Source organism: Pelodiscus sinensis, chromosome 3, assembly GCF_052426305.1.
Source record: "Pelodiscus sinensis isolate ZL-2025 chromosome 3, ASM5242630v1, whole genome shotgun sequence".
Classification (NCBI taxonomy): domain Eukaryota; kingdom Metazoa; phylum Chordata; order Testudines; family Trionychidae; genus Pelodiscus; species Pelodiscus sinensis.
Window position 1 is genome coordinate 55770091 of NC_143054.1, and position 16469 is coordinate 55786559.

A 16469-nucleotide genomic window follows, 5' to 3' on the forward strand; every position below is an offset into this window, starting at 1 on the left:
TGGCCCCAGAATCTACTAATATGATCTTGGTCTTACGGACATCATCTTATCATTGCAGACATGCTGTCAAGAACATCTGTAGTACTTCTCACATATTCCAGATCACTTCTTCCTGCAGGATAAGTAAATGTAAACATAATAAAATATATTATTATATAAGATATAATAAAAAATAAAATGAAACATAAAAAATTCAGTGTTCCTGGGAATATGGGATGAACTGGAACCTGAAATAGTTAAGGATGACACACCATGTATAAGTAACACAAGTGATAAGTAATGGATGGAGAAATCAGCATCTCCTACCTGCATATTTCCAGTATTAAAGAGAGCTTTTGGTGATTTCAGGAGTAATCATGACAGGTACAAAAATAGTAGCCCCACATCTATCAAAATCTTGGGAGAGGAAGGAGAAGCAAATAGATTTTACACTTGCATAAATTTAGTTATATTTGTACATTTGCTTAAAGTTACTTAAATTATGTCCCAAGATGTGTCTAAACTACACCCCTCTGTCGGCAGAGGGATGTAAATTAGACATATTGAAAGTGCAAATTAAGCCAGGATTTAAATATCCCGTGCTTCATTTGCATAATGGCGGCTGTGACGGACCCGGCGGGGTCCTCACGGGAGGCTGGGAGAGAACCCCCCCCCCCGGCCGGAAAAGCGGCCGACGCGGGCGGCGAGCACACCGGCGCGGCAGCACCGGGGTTCGGGCACCCGGCATTGCTGACGGGGACGGGGACTGGGAGCGGGAGGCAGGGCAGAACGCGGGTGGCGGGGAAGCGGCCGGCTCTGCCGCCCCGGCTTACGCTCCAACGCAGGGCACGGGAGCACGTCAGAGCAGGCGCAGGGACGGGGACTCCACGGGGGCGGGGCTCACCGCCCAGACGTCATCCCCCAGCGACCACAAAAGCCGGGGACGACCCGGCAGGACGGGGGGAAGTGCAGCGGCAGACGCCCTGGCGTCCAGGAATACCAAACCCACGGCCCCCTGGGCGGCAAGGCGAGACAGGCTCGGCAGTTGGTGGCTCGCATTGGGACCGCGTCCGACGACTTCGACGTGGTGAGTGACCCCAGCCTTGCTCCGTCACCAGGGCAAGTCAGCGGGGAGTGGAAGGAACCCGAGGCGGGGCCCTTTTGGCGCCCGTGGGCGGGCGAGTTGAGGGCAGCAGCCCCGTCCGCTGTGGAAGGCGACAGCTGGTCGCCAACCTCCACTTAGGGCCTCAGGCTGGGACCCAGAGGTGAGGGAGGGCCCGGGTCCCCCACTCTCCTTTCCCCTCATCGCTACCTACAAGCAATTCTCCGAATCCTTAAACCTGCGTGGCCAAGACCGCAGGAGGACATTGGTCCAAGGTCAGGCACTGCGCCGACACTGCGACCCCCCCTCAAGTCAGAGGAGGAGGGGTCCGACGGAGGGGCCGCCGACCCCCCTCAGCCGTTAGGGGCAGAGGAGTGATCGCCCCCTCACTCGGATGCCAACCCTAGGACCCCAGGTAGGGGCCAGAAAGACAAGCCCAGACGGTGGGTTCGCAGGGCCCCGCCCCCTCCCCAGACCTACTCAAGAGCTGAAGGGGGAGGGAGCGAGGAGCTCGCACCCGCAAAAATCCGTCACAGCGGCCACCACTTTTTTTCGAAATGGGGCTTTTCGAAAAAAATGGCAGTTTAGGTGGGGCATTTTCAACAGAAATACCCCATTTTGAAAAACCCTGTACTCCTCATTTTTTGATCCTGGGGAGTACAGGATCTTTTGAAATGGGGCGTTTCTGTTGAAAATGCCTTGCCTAAACTGCCGGGTTTTTTCAAAAAGCTCTGATTCGAAAAAAAGTGGCAGCCGCCATTATGCAAATGAAGCATGGGATATTTAAATCCCGGCTTCATTTGCACTTTCGATATGTCTAATTTACATCCCTCTGCCAACAGAGGGGTATAGTTTAGATGTACCCAGAGGCTACATCTACACTGGCAGCTTCTTGTGCAAGAACTGTTTTGTGAAAGAGTTCTTCTGCTAAAAGGCTTCCACAAGAGAGCATCTACGCTGGCATGTGCTTTTGCGCAAGAGATGTGCTTTTGTGCAGGCGCATCCATGGCAGCGTGGATGCTGTCTTGCGCAAGAAACCTGTGATGGCCATTTTAACCATAGGGGCTTTTTCCGCAAGAAATTCATGTTGCCTGTCTACACTGCCCTCTTGCAGAAGAGCTCTTACACAGAGGGCTTATTCCTTGTGGGGAGAGGAATAACTCTTCCAGAAGAAGCCCTGTTTTACAACGCTATACTGTAAATTTACTTGCGCAAAAACGCACATGCAGTGTAGACAGCAGGCAAGTTTTTGAGCAAGAACGTTTGTTCTTGCGCAAGAAGCTGCCAGTGTAGACATAGCCATAATGTCTGATAGTGTCCAGCTCCTCCAAAACCACACAAATGCCAATTATTTCTGCATCCCACAGTCCTGCATCTTTTGCCTCCCATCCCTAAATTCATGTTGCATATCTCCAACCCTGCATCTTCCAGCTGTCTTCCAACACATCTCAGGAAACTTTCCCACATCAGACCTGGAAATGGGAGTAGCTACAGAGGTTCTTCATTGATTCCCCAACCATAACTGTAAGGAAGCACAAGATCTCCAAGACCAAAGGGTGAGCCCTATGTGTAGAAAGTAGATGCCTGTTTCACATGTGGAAAGAAGGAGGTGCCTCTCAGTAAGCGGAGAGGCACTTTTTAGTTGCATCTCTCTACAAAGTGGAATAATTGTGAAAAACAATCACTCCCTGTAAATTAATGGGTTTTCCCCAGAGGTTCGTAGGAAGGTTGGGAAATCCACAGTCAGTGGGGAAAACTCATAGTGTTAGAAGGTCTGTAATCCCCATGGAGATAAGGAAAATGTTGTAAAGAATACACTAAGAGCACCTAGGAATGATTAAGTCAGAGGTGGTGCTGAAGGAATTGTATTCAAGCTGAAGATGAACAGCGATATTGATAGAGTAGAAAGCAGTAGTAGAACATAGTTGAAGTACAAAAATACACGCAGGAAAGAACATCTGATAATGCCTGGGGCAAAGTCAGAACTAATGTGTTTGCTCTGGAAAAACATGATGATAATGTGCTTGCTATTATGAATGCTTAAATTTGACACTTTATGTATGGGTTTAAACAAAGACTAATTATCTCACCCATTACAAAGATAGCTTACCCTGGTTCTGACCCCAACTTGCACGATTGCCAGGGGGAGACCAGAGGTTCTGGCTCAACAGGGTAAAATGGTGGGGCAGCCCAAGGGTAGTTATGTGGGCTCGGTGGTATGATTAGCACATCAGGTGACAGTGTCAAAAGGATCTCTGTGTCTGAACCTGTCACACATAGTATAAAAGGTTTGCTTTTTGTGTGACACTTGATTTGTGGCACATGACCAACTTATCTTATGCCATTAGAGAGCTTGTGATATAAAAAAATGCAGTCGAGAACATATTAAAAAACATACAGATTCTAAGCATCTGCCTGAAACTAAGCATCTGCCTGGGATTTAAATGTTTAAAATTGTAGCAATATGTAGAAATAGTAGTTTGGTATGTAATTGGTCTCTAAATAATCCATCTGTTAAAATAAAATCAAGATGCAAAATCTCAGTCATAATTTGAAAAAATAAACATGTAAAGAAAGCACATCTGTTATATAACTGAACATTTTTGGCATTTATTTCCATGTTTTTGAGTATTGAACTAGGAGCTGATTGAAAGTTTCAGGTTTATTTCCCAATTAATAAGGTCTATTCCAGATTCTGTAACATAATGGTATAGAACCAAGGGAAACTGATGTCTAAAGCACGTATGCAGCAAATTAGCCAAAGGTTATCTAGAGCTTTAATGAATAATTATATTAATTGATGAGGAAACTCATATAGTTTTTTGCCATTTACAGTTAAGGGGAATTTCTTATCATGGAAAAGGATCTGAGAAGTATGCTAATTTAACAATGACAGTTTGAATCCTAATTAGAGAAAAAAACAAACAAAGCACCAACCATATCTGGGTTTTGCTCACCCACTTTGACTTAATTATCAGCTGAGTTCATGGGAATCCTATATAGCTTTTTGTTAATTTCATATTTGATTTGCTATCCAGGGGCATAGATCAGATTCATTATACATGTGCAAGGGCTGCAAGACTGAAACACACATTCTTATCTCCTACTGATGGTAATGGAAATTTTGAGTGCAAAAAATGCCACTTCAGATGGAGCTGATACTGCTGTGTCCTGTTGAGCAGAATTAATAGCACTGCAGGAAGTAATGGAGATTTTTTTCCCCATGAAAATTGACCAAAAAAATCTGTTTTATCATTTACTGGGGAAAACTTGGGCTTTGTTACTCATCCCCTTCTACACAACACTACAGCTTTGTGTATACATAGCCCCAACTGCAGTCTGCCCGCACAAGTTCCTTAAGGAAGCCATATTAAAGAACATTGAGGTATTATTTTGTGTGTGCGTGTGCGTGTGCGTGTGTGTGAGAGAGAGAGAGAGATCTTAATTAAAAAGGAAAAGGGAAATCAATATAAAGTGGTAAAATATATTATATCTGATATTGAGAAGAATATTCTGTAAATGCAAGCACATTTAAAATAATTACAGGTGACCACATCAGCACAATAACATTAGCTAGCAATTAAATGGAAAATTCTCCAGATTTTCTCATCTGAATGTAAGCTCAGGACACGTCTCAAAAGCAGAGGGTTTTGTGGGATTTTTGTTGTTTTGTTTTTGGTGGGAGCTGTTTTTTGACATTCAAACACTTTAAATGGGGCTGCAACTTTAAATGGGGCTGAGTTTTATTTAACAAGGCAGCATCTATTATTTAATACAAGAGAGGGGAATCTAAGGGGGAGGGGAAGATGCAACCTGCTGGCTTACCTGGATCCTGCTGCCACGGGGCTGGAGCACACAAAGCGTACTAGCCTGGGCCTTCCAGTGCATAGGTCCCAAAATTCTTTACTCACCACTGGCTAGATTGTTGCTTTGTGGATGTGCTGTCATGAATTTGGCCTGATTCTGCAAACTGCTGCAAGTGAGCACTCTGCTGCAAACTGCTGCACTCTCCCAGAGCCTAAGTAAGTGATGGGGACTTGACATTTTATTGAATTGGTGAGCAAAAGCTATGCTGTGCTCTTGCCAACTAATATATTGACTCAAAAATATACATATTATAAAGAAATCAATTGTAGCCTTGTGTCTGCATCCACTCTTTTCCCTCCAACTAAGGAATGAACAGTGAATTTCTTGGGGGAAATTCTAAAATTGTTTGGATTTTTTTTCATTGACATCCACAGGGCAAGGATTTCACCCTTGGAGTTCAAATGTTTTTATTACATTCATTATCATTTTTATTATTAATTTTATTATTTATTATAGCTCCTAGGAGACTCAGTCCTGGACCAGGACCCCATTTTGATAGGCATTGTACAAAGAAAAGAGCAAAAAGATTGCCCCTGCCCTCAAAGGTCTTGAAATCTAAGACAACAGATAGATACAAATGAGGGAGCACAGTACTGGTGAGCATGATAGGCAGTGGTCTTAGCAAAACAGCAACCCGTTATCAAGTTTTTGTAGCTATCACAGGGGATGTTATTATTTCTAATTGCACTGCTACCCACTCACACCAATCAGGAATCCTTTGTGCTAACTGCTGAAAAAACAGCAGTAGATTCAGTCCTTTCCCAGTAGATACAGTGTAATATGATAAAAATGTAATCCTTTATTTACCATAAGTGTTGTACAGAAATGGTGTATATGTTAATCACTGACCAATTGTTAAGAAAAGGAGCAAATGATGGCATAAGAAACCATATAATAACAATATCGTTTATGTTATTAGAATTGGTAGCACAAGAGTTGTACATCCAGAGGAAACTTTATTAGGCTGGAGGGACTGGGGAACTGTTTTCTTAATATTCCTTTAGTTGATGCATTAAAATGAGTATTTATAATTTCTGATGTTATAATTTCTTTGTCAACACTAAGCACCTTTCTTTTGCCTTCAACCTGGATTTCTACATGAAATGCCTGATTTTCTCTAAGTACTTAGCAATCACTGAAATAATTTTAATAGAAAATGTAAGGTATTGTCACAGGAGATTACTATGTGTTGAATATAAATAGTAGAAACAATGCTGTTTATTTGAATTCCTCTTAATGAGTTGTGAAAATAGAATGACATAAAGATGTAAGATCTAAAAGCTATAGGATGTTATGAACAGATAAATGGATAATAAATATGTAGAAGAACAACTCACAAGGAAACAAGTAAGTCTTTATACCGTAAAGAATTAAAGAGAATATATTCAATAAGGTGGAGCTTTATACTTCACCTGATTTTACACAACTTGGACTTTGCTTTAATTATACAAATTAAGACTAATGTCTCCATAAAAGATATTTGTTCTTGAACTCATCTCTCTTCCAGACTTAAAAGCATACGGATGACTTATCAGTAGTAACTTGGGACAGTAGAAACACATATTAATGTTATGATCTGAATATCAATCAATTAATCTAAATCATGGTGTCAGATTTTAAGTAGTGTTCACCACTGCTGGGCAGATTCAGGGTTTCAGGATTGACCCGTGATACAGAGATAAGCCACTTGAAAATTCAGTTCTGGGATTTGGGCATTTCTTTCCTCTGAGTAGTAGCTGTGACAATTTGGGAATATATCTGTATCAAATCATGAATTTAATTGTGTTTTGTGCAGTCCATTCTCTGTGACCTACACAGTGGATGAAAGCATCCATTTTGTACCAGAGACTCAATTCCTGGTGAACAGACAATGTCTAAAGAGCTGTCACCAAGCAGTCAAGGCCCGGTAACATTGATGAGCTAACTTCTGTTGGGAAATCCTTTGATTTTCAATGACTCTCGCACAGAAGCAGAAAAGAGATAGGAGGCTAGAGCCTTGCCCTCCCTGCAGCTTGCAGTATATAGGAAAGAGGAGAGAGAGTCAGTTTTAAAAGGGTTGCTTCTCTAAAACCAAGACTACACTACAAACTTTCATGTTTGATGGGGTCTGATGAGGTGCAATCCCTGACTGATAGAGCTGTGCTGGTGAAAGCTCCTAGCTTTCAGTTATAAAGGCAAAACTGCAATTTTTCTGATGTAGGTTATTTCAGTCAGTTGGGCTGGAATAAGCAACACTGGCACAGCAGTTTGCAATATCAGTTGCCTCCATGGTGGGAGCACCTTGCCAGTAAAATAGCATACTGGGATAGCGATACTGGAAAAGTGATCCTAGAGTAGATCTGACTGAAGCAGCACAGGCCAACCAATATCAGAAGGAAGAAAGCCAGCCAGGCAAGCAAGGGAGAGCTGCCTGTCCTGAGGTCTTGGATCAAACCCAGGATGCCCAGGAGTGATGGCATCAGGCTGCGGTGCCTGCATTGAGGAGTTTGTTTGCCATAAATCTTTAATTCTGTTGGGTTTTGTTCTTGGGCTGGGAAAGACTCACTGTTCCATCCTCAGCAAGGAGTGGCTGCTGTAGCTGAGGGAGAAGTGCCACTCTCCCAGCGAGGCAGCTCAGTGCATGGAGCCCCAAGCCCCTGGCTCGGTGGGGCTGGGCCGCCATGCAGCTTAGTGGTAACCTTGCTGGTTGGGCTTGTACAATGAGCTCTGGATAAACAGGGCCTGTATCTATGAGAAATCCCATTGTGAACAGTGTTTTAGTTTAGTGGTCTACATAATATTGTGAAACCTTAAGTACAAAAAATAAAAGTAAATTAAGAGAAGAGCTATTGTTATAGAATAAAAGAACTGGAAGGGACCTCAAAAGGTCATCAAATCCAGTCCCCTGCCCTTATGGCAGGACCAAGCACCATCTAAATCAATGGTCTCCAACCTTTTTAAGCTTGAGATCACTTTTTGAATTTAAGTGCAATCCAAGGTCTACCTAAAACACAAATATCCTTGCTTCACCTCCTTTGTAGCCCTTCTCTGAGGCCCTGCCCCTGCTCACTCCATCCTCCCTCATTTTCGCCAGACTGGGCCAGAGGGTTGGGATGCAGGTTCTGGTCTTGGCTTAAGGGATTTGGAGTGTGAGAGGGCTCTGAGCTGAGCCTGGGGGAGGTGGTTGGGAATTTGACAGAATACTCTGGTTGAGACCAGTGCACAGTAGAGGAGAAGAATTGCATGTCTTGCTCACAGCACTCCTGTTAATGCATCCCAGAATGATGTCTGCCTTTTTTGCAACAGTGTCACATTGTTGACTCATATTTAGCTTGTCATCTGCTTTGATCCCTAGATCCCTTTCACCAGTATTCCTTCCTAGATAGTCACCTCCCATTTTGTGTATGTAAAACTGATTGTTCCTCCATAAGTGAAGTACTTTGCATTTGTCCTTATTGAACTTCATCCCATTTCTCCAGGTTGTCCAGATCATTTTGATTTATGACCCTATTCTCCAAAGCACTTGCAATCCCTTTCAGTTTGTTATCATTTTCAAAATGTATATGTGTACTCTCTTTGCCATTATCTGAATAATTTATGAAGCTATGAACAGAACTGGTCCTGCAGAACCCCTCTTATTATGCCCTTCCAGCATGGTTGTGAACTACTGATAACTACTCTCTGAGAACAGTGATCTAACCAGTTGTGCACCCATCTTATAGTAGCCGCATGTGAGTTATACCTTGTTTATTGATAAGAAGATCATGTAAGACTGTATCAAATGCTTTACTAAAGTCTAAGTATATCATGTCTACCTTTTCCCCCTTATCCACAAAACTTCTTAGCCTATCAAAGAAAGCCGTCAGATTGGTTTGATATGATTTGTTCTTTACAAATCCATGCTGATTATTACTTATCAACTTATTATCTTCCTGAAGTTTCAGCTGGATTCCTTAATTGTTTACTCCATTATCTTTACTGGCACAGCAGTTAAGCTTACTAGTCAGTAATTTCATGGGTTGTCCTTATTTCTCTTTTTTTTAGAGATGGGCAGTATATTTACCCATATCTAGTCTTCTGGATTCTCTCCCATCTTCCATTACTTTCAAAGATGATTAGCTCATGGCTCAGATACCCTCCTCAATTAGCTCCTTGAGTATTCTAGGACGAATTTCATCAGGCCCTGATGACTTGAAGACATCTAACTTTTCTAAGTTATTTTTAACTTGTTCTTTTCCTATTTTAATGTCTGAACCTACCCCATTTTCATTAGCATTCACTATGTTAGGTGTCCAGTTGCCACCAACCTTCTTGGTGAAAACCAACACAAAGAAGACATTAAGCACCTCTGCCAACTCCACATTTTCCATTATTGTTTTTCCTCTTCATTGAACAGTGGGCCTATACTGTCCTTAGTTTTTCTCTTTTCTTGTTACCCTTTATGTCTTTAGCTAGATTGGGCTTGTTTTGTGCCTTTGCCTTTCTAATTTTGCTTCTACTTTCTTGTGTTATTGTTTATATTATATTGTTTATATTTACTTTGACCCAGTTTCCACTTTTTATAATACTCCTTTTTCATTTTTTGATCATTTAAGATCTTCCAATTAAGTCAGTGTGGTCTCTTGCCATAATTACTAATTTTTCTGCACAGTGCAATAGTGTACTCTTGCACTCTTAAAAATGTCCCTTTGAAAAACTGCCAACTGTCCTCAGTCGTTTTTCCTCTTAGTATTGTTTCCCATGGGACCTTACATACCAGCTCCCTGAGTTTGTTAAAAGTCTGTCTTCTTGAAATCCATTGTCTTTGTAAGCAGATCTTGTGTATGCAGTGCTAGTGTAACTAATTAACAATGACTCTCTTAGGAACGGGGAAAAATTACCCAGAATGTACAATACCAGCTTTTTTTTTTACTTAAATACCATCTGGCTCTGTAAAATAATGGTCTAGAACCAAGGGAACCTGATGGCCACAGCAGGTATGCAGAAAATTAACTAAAGGTTGCCTGGCACTTTAATGAATTATATTAATTAATGAGGAAACTCTTACAGTTTTTAGCCATTTTAATGCTCAGGGAAATTTCTTATCGTGGAAAAGGATCTGAGAAGTATGCTAATTTTACAACAAAGTACAGTGTGAATCCTAATTAGAGAAATAAACAAACAAAGCACCAACTATATCTGGATTTTGCTCACCCACTTTGACTTAATTATCAGACAAGTTCATTGGAGTCCTATATAACCTTTTGTTAATTTCATATTTGATCTGCTATCCAGGGGCATAGATCAGATACATTATACATGTGCAAGGGCTGCAAGACTGAAACACACATGCTTATCTCCAACTGATGGTAATGGGAATTCTGAGTGCAGAAAAATGCCTGTTCAGATGGAGCTAACACTGCTCAGTCCTGTTGGAGAGAATTAGTAGCACTGCAGGAAGTAATGAAGATTTTTTTCCCCTTCAAGATCAACCAATCTTTTTTTATCATTTACTGGGGAAAACTTGGGCCTGGTTATTCACCTTCTTCTACAAAAGACTACAGTTTGTCATGTATATGTAGTCACAGCTGTGGTCTGGTCTGATGAGTTCCTCAAGGAGGCTAGATTAAAGAACAGTGAGGTCTTATTCTGATTTGTGTGTGTGTGTGTGTGTGTGTGTGTGTATGCGTGCATATGTGATATTCAAAGTAGTTAAAAGCCTGGATTTTTTTTCTCATTTTAGTAGTGTATAGGACTTTTCTGTAGGCTGATCACCTGCTTTTGTGCATAAAATAAAAATCCTAAATTTGATTTCTTGTACATAGGAATAACTTCATTAATCTGGAAATTAATCTAGGTTCACACTGGCAAAAGGAAAATCAGAACCAGGTGAATGGTGTCTAAGTAGGTGAGCAGCCACACATAAAAACCACTCAATAAACTATCTATGTGAATTTGATCCTACAGTCCTCATTCTTGCCATAAAGCCAATGGTTTGGAGAGGAGGAGGCAATGACAGTGTAACTTTGTCCCTGAAATCCTACTCAGGGGACATAAAATGGAAAGGGAACTCTGAAATTCTATGTCCAATTCTCTCAGCCTTGGTATTAGATCTCCTGGAGCATTTAAAGTCATCCAGTGGTTTGAGGCATGTAACAGTAGCTGTAATAACTGGCATCAGCACTGGATTTCATTCTTGACCCTGATTTTCCTGTCTTGTGGTCTAAAACAGAATTTCAAGTGTATTCAAGTGTAGCTTATGGCCTATGAACTTTTTGTACCTTTTAAATTGGAGTGGGCAATAATTTTTGACCGGGAGCCACTTCAGAAATTTTTGAAGTGGCCTTGGGCCACCCCCAAAGAGGGAGGGCCTCGGACAGAAGGAGCAGGGCCAGGACATATTCCACCCACAGACACATGAAGTCTCTCACTCCCTGCCCCTGCCCTGCAAGGGACTGCTGCGCTAAGAGTCAACCGCCAGCTGAGCAGTAGCTGGCAGTTGACTATAATTACTGAGCCCCTTGCGGGGTGGGAGGAGACTTCACAGATCAACTTGCTTGGCAGGCCAGATCCGGCCCATGGAGGCCCTTTTGCCCACCCCTGCTTTAAATGATGAATTTTTAAAAAATCTCATGTAGAAATATAGACTGACAAATAATATTTTTCCATCCATTTAGCTACAGAATGTCCCCAGGAGACCTGATCCTATATACCTGTGCAAGAAAATTTGCCATGTAGTTCCACTTAAAATTTATTTTACTTGTGAAAACTTCTGCTGGTCTGAGAGAGAGTCCCTATACTTAATTGGTTCATACCTCAATGGTGATGTCTCTCCAAAATAGGTGTTCTAATCTATGTATCCAATCTTAAAGAATTCAGTTTCTTTGCAAAAGTGTCTGAAAGCAAATTCTTTATCTCTTTTACTTCATTGACTTAAATATGCCCAAATGGATTTTTTTTCTTCAACATGCGTATGTAAAAGAGAATTTTTTTTATTTTCTGATACAAAAGACCTTGTACCACAGGACACGTTGAATCACATACAAGATTTTAACACACAATGAATATTTCCCCCTAACCACCACTGCTTACTGAAGCTATACAAGCACTGAGAACAGTAATTCCTAACAGTAATATTGAAAATGAACTCTAAACAAAACTGACAGTAACAGGCATCAGTATAACGATACATAAAGTTTAGCACATTTTACATCATTCATGATGTTAGCAATATATACTATCAGCCAAATGGTCAATGCTGTAAAATAATACTTCCATAAGGTATTCATGAATGAATTTCATTCTTGTCCATTCTAACTCAGAAGCATTAGTCAGGCCTGGGCCATTAGGAAGAGCATATTTCAATGTGTATAAATTAGATTCAGTACATTCGATGAAGAGATTTCATCATGTGTGCTACAGAAGGGATGTTTCCCATGAATATGCATGCCCAGTTTGCCATACAAATTATTTTATAATAATTAATTATAAATGTGACTAGATTTTAACAAGCAAGAGACTTTAAAGGGTATCAAGACAGTGATTGCAGTTCTGCCATATGCTCCTTCTTTCACCAATCCCGAAGAAAAAGTAAACTTCACCAAAATGTAAAATGATCTAGATTCTTTCCATGAACACACAAAAAGTCAGAAATGTCATTTGACCACGAATAAACCAGATTTACACTATAAGGGTATGTCTACACTACCCCCCTAGTTCGAACTAGGGGGGGTAATGTAGTCATACGGAGTTGCAAATGAAGCCCGGGATTTTAATTTCCCTGGCTTCATTTGCATGAAGCCGGCCGGCGCCATTTTTAAATGCCGGCTAGTTCGGACTCCGTGCCGCGCGGCTACACGCAACACGGACTAGCTAGTTCGGATTAGGCTTCCTAATCCGAACTAGCTGTACACCTCGTTCCACGCGTGTAGCCGCGTGGCATGGAGTCCGAACTAGCCGGCATTTAAAAATGGCGCTGGCCGGCTTCATGCAAATGAAGCCCGGGAAATTCAAATCCCGGGCTTTATTTGCAACTCCATATGACTACATTACCCCCCCCTAGTTCGAAGTAGGGGGGTAGTGTAGACATACCCTAACAATGGTAGTTAAATAACTAAAATGCCATTTCTCTAATTTTTCCAACCATGTTGTATTTCTTTTTTTCATTCTTGGTCTATAGTGAACTAGCCTACAGGGAATGTGCTATATAGTAAACCACTATTGAGAATTAATACAAAAAATAAGTATTTTGTGCTACTGTTGATGAATTGATCAAGCAAGAGAATTAATAAAGAACATAAATACTGTAGAACACTGAACAGTAATTCTGGCCATAAAATTACTATAGTGCTTTCTAAAATAGGGTAATTAAAAAACTCTAACCTATCATGTTAATTGTTCTTGAGATTTGCTTTAAAACAGATCAGTGCTAAGCCTTTTCCATTATGGAGATTTGGTTAAGGCAATCTCATTGTAGGTTTATATATGATTTATGAATTTAAATACAAAGGTAAAAAAGGAAGCTTCTATAGAGACTTGTAAGTACAGTTTAATAAATGTAATACATTTAAATCAAGCTGATGCATCATTTTAAAAAGGAATTGCATGTTTTAAGAAAGCTGTGCACAAGAGTAGGCAAACACAATACACAATATATCAATATAAGGCCATTAATTATAAGTTAAGTGGGCATTATTATATACCACAAAGCTATTTACATTATTAGTTCCTGTAAATGAGTCCCTGAGTTAACCATAAGAGCTGTCTACAACTGACTTACTTTGAGGAGTTTTAGATTCTTACTGGGTAAAACAACATGAATTAATTACTGGGGGGAGGAGGGAATTAAAGGTGGGTCAACTCTTTTCTTACAAATATTCCTGTTTAATTTATTTGTAATGCTTACTTACTGGTACCATACTATTCCTCATCCTGTAAGGATAACAAATTAATTCATTGACGTAGTACAGCTTTATTCTGGACAGAGAAATGTTTTCACTTGCCAAATAAAATATAATTTTTATCCTTCGTTTCTTGATGAACTGCTTAATAAGTTTTTTCAAATACTTTTCTCTTCCCTTTGCAAGTTAACCAAACTCTCATTTAATAATTTTAAAACCAGTATACCATATCAATGGCATTTTGGTAATAAATCTAAGATTACAATACAATGCCTGTATTTAATGCACAGCACATATTTGAGTTTAGATCACTTTTAGAAATAGTGAGACAAATTCTACTTAGTCATTCTTCTGCAACTCCATTGACTTTATTTGCTGTAACTAAAAGCAGAATTTGACCTGCTTTATATGCCACAAATATTTTTTTAAATATTTTTGAAGCACAGAACAATTGAAATACAATTTCCACTTGAAAACAAAGACAGCCAGGTTTTCAAAGGTTTTACACACACAGTTTTATGTGGAAAACTTACACACTCATACCCCAGCTTGCACATGCAATTACTGTGACACAAACTTGTTATGATCACTTCCCTTGCCTGAGTTTTATGAGACTGGATGTAGTCAGCAAGAGTAAGTCTAAGGTCCAACACTGGGCTCTGAAAGTATAAAGCATGCTACACAGGTATCTGTCGAACACAAGTAGTTTATTTCCTGACAGCTAACAGCTGTGCCCCGTAACTGAAAGAACAATATGACAAAGAAGTGGCATATCTTATGTTCCTTCCTGCAAGCCTGAAACCGCGGGTAGGCTGCGGACGAAGTGGCAGGTTGTCTCAGCTTCTGAGGCGCTGGTACCCAAAGCCCATCGGTGAGGTCCAATTTGCTAGGCTCTGAGGTAGCCTTAAATACAGTCTTCCTGCCTTGTTTTGCAGTTTGGAAATTACCAGGGGTTACTCATTACGTGCTGCTGTAGGGCTTAGCTGTTAGTTATCGATCTGGTTCTGATCTAGTTCTACTTGTTCTTTGGCCTTGTTTATGTGACCAGTACGTTGGAGTAAACAGAATTGTTTGTGTTCTTGCCCTTTACCCTTATCTTATACTTGTTCTTGCTATACTGGCAACAATGCTTATCTTCAGGGCTCGACAATCTGTGTAATCTATTCACCCGTGACGAGTAGATTACATCCCGGAAGAGCCAGGTTCGGGAAATCTGCGCATGTGCAGAATGCCGTACAGCGTGGCTGGTGAGCAGGGCTTGCCACGGCTCGGCGAGCCCTGCTTATCTTAAATGGCGTATGTTCCCAAAGACTTGCTTCTGGCTCATCAGATATAGGGAAAAGGGAAAGCGGGGAAAGAATGCAGGCCTTACCACCCCTAAGCTAGCACGTACAAAGTTCTTCCACAATTGACCACTACAGTGGAACCAGTTATAAATTAGAAGGACAAAACTGCTAACACATGATGCACCAGATGAGAGCATGGGGGTTTTATCTCAGACTGGTACAGAATAAATCACTGTTCCCAAATTCCTATGTGAGGCCTAAATTATTTCACATTCAAATCATTCACACAGAGTAAAAATGAGAATGTGTCTGCAGAATGCTAAACTTTCAAAAAAGGAGGCCAGTTTTGAATATGGATATATGCCAGCTATGATTAAGTAACTTGTAAAATCACCTAGAGCTTCATTATGGAACTTTGAGAGTCACTGGGAGTTTTGCCATTGACATTTCCTGTGCAGGACTGGGTGGGCATTTAATTATTTCACATTAAATAGCTGACTTCAGAAAATATTTACTAATGCACAGATCGGGTTTGTGCCCTTTGTAGGGAAACTTTTACGTGTTTGTATTTACTGCATGGACATGCAACTGTCCTAATATTTTGATGCCATACATACTCAGCATAGTTTAATTCAGGAAAAGGAATACTGTTGCATTCCATTGGGGCTTCTCAAATTTCTTTGCTCCATGATCCCTTTCTGACAACAAAATTACTACAGGTTGAATCTCTATAGTCTGGCACCCTTGGGACCTGACTAGTGCTAAAACAAAGAATCTGCCAAACCACAGGAAGTCAATATTGTAACAAAGGGTCTCTCTTTATTTTTATTTTGCTTAGGCAAATAAATGGAACAATGGTACCGATCTGCTCTTTTTCAATTTCTGCAACAATTTTTCTATTTTTTGCTCTGTTGATACTGTATTGATACATGCTTATTCTTAGCAGCATTACTGACAACTCCAGATTTAGGGGTAGATTAGAGCTAACACTGGGAGCCAGGGCTGGTGGCTGTAAATAAACTTTGCCATATTGCAGGAAACTTTGCCCTGCCTGTAATAAGTGGACATCTGGCTATCTAAAATCATGCCAGACCACGGATGTTGCCTTACCAGAGAGTGACAAATTAGGGAGGTTCAACCTGTACATGAGCTTGAGGTAAGAGGCCGAGGCCGAAGCCCAAGCCTCACTGCCCCACAGGGAGAGGGGGCCAGAGCCTGACCCACACACACACACGCACACCCTTGATGGGGATGTAGCTTGGAATTTGGCTTCAGCCGTGGATCCCAGCAAGTCTAATATTGACCCTCGCAACTCCATTAAGATGCGGTTGTGACTATTTGAGAACCGCTGCATTAGATGAATTGACTTGTCAGACA

At 41.0% G+C, this 16469-nt stretch overlaps 1 protein-coding gene across 2 annotated transcripts in view; it reads left to right on the forward strand.

Annotated features, from left to right (window-relative positions):
• Positions 1-16469, forward strand: part of KCNQ5 (potassium voltage-gated channel subfamily Q member 5) — a 451764-nt gene that overhangs the window by 322257 nt on the left and 113038 nt on the right. The gene's annotated exons all lie outside the window — the stretch shown is intronic.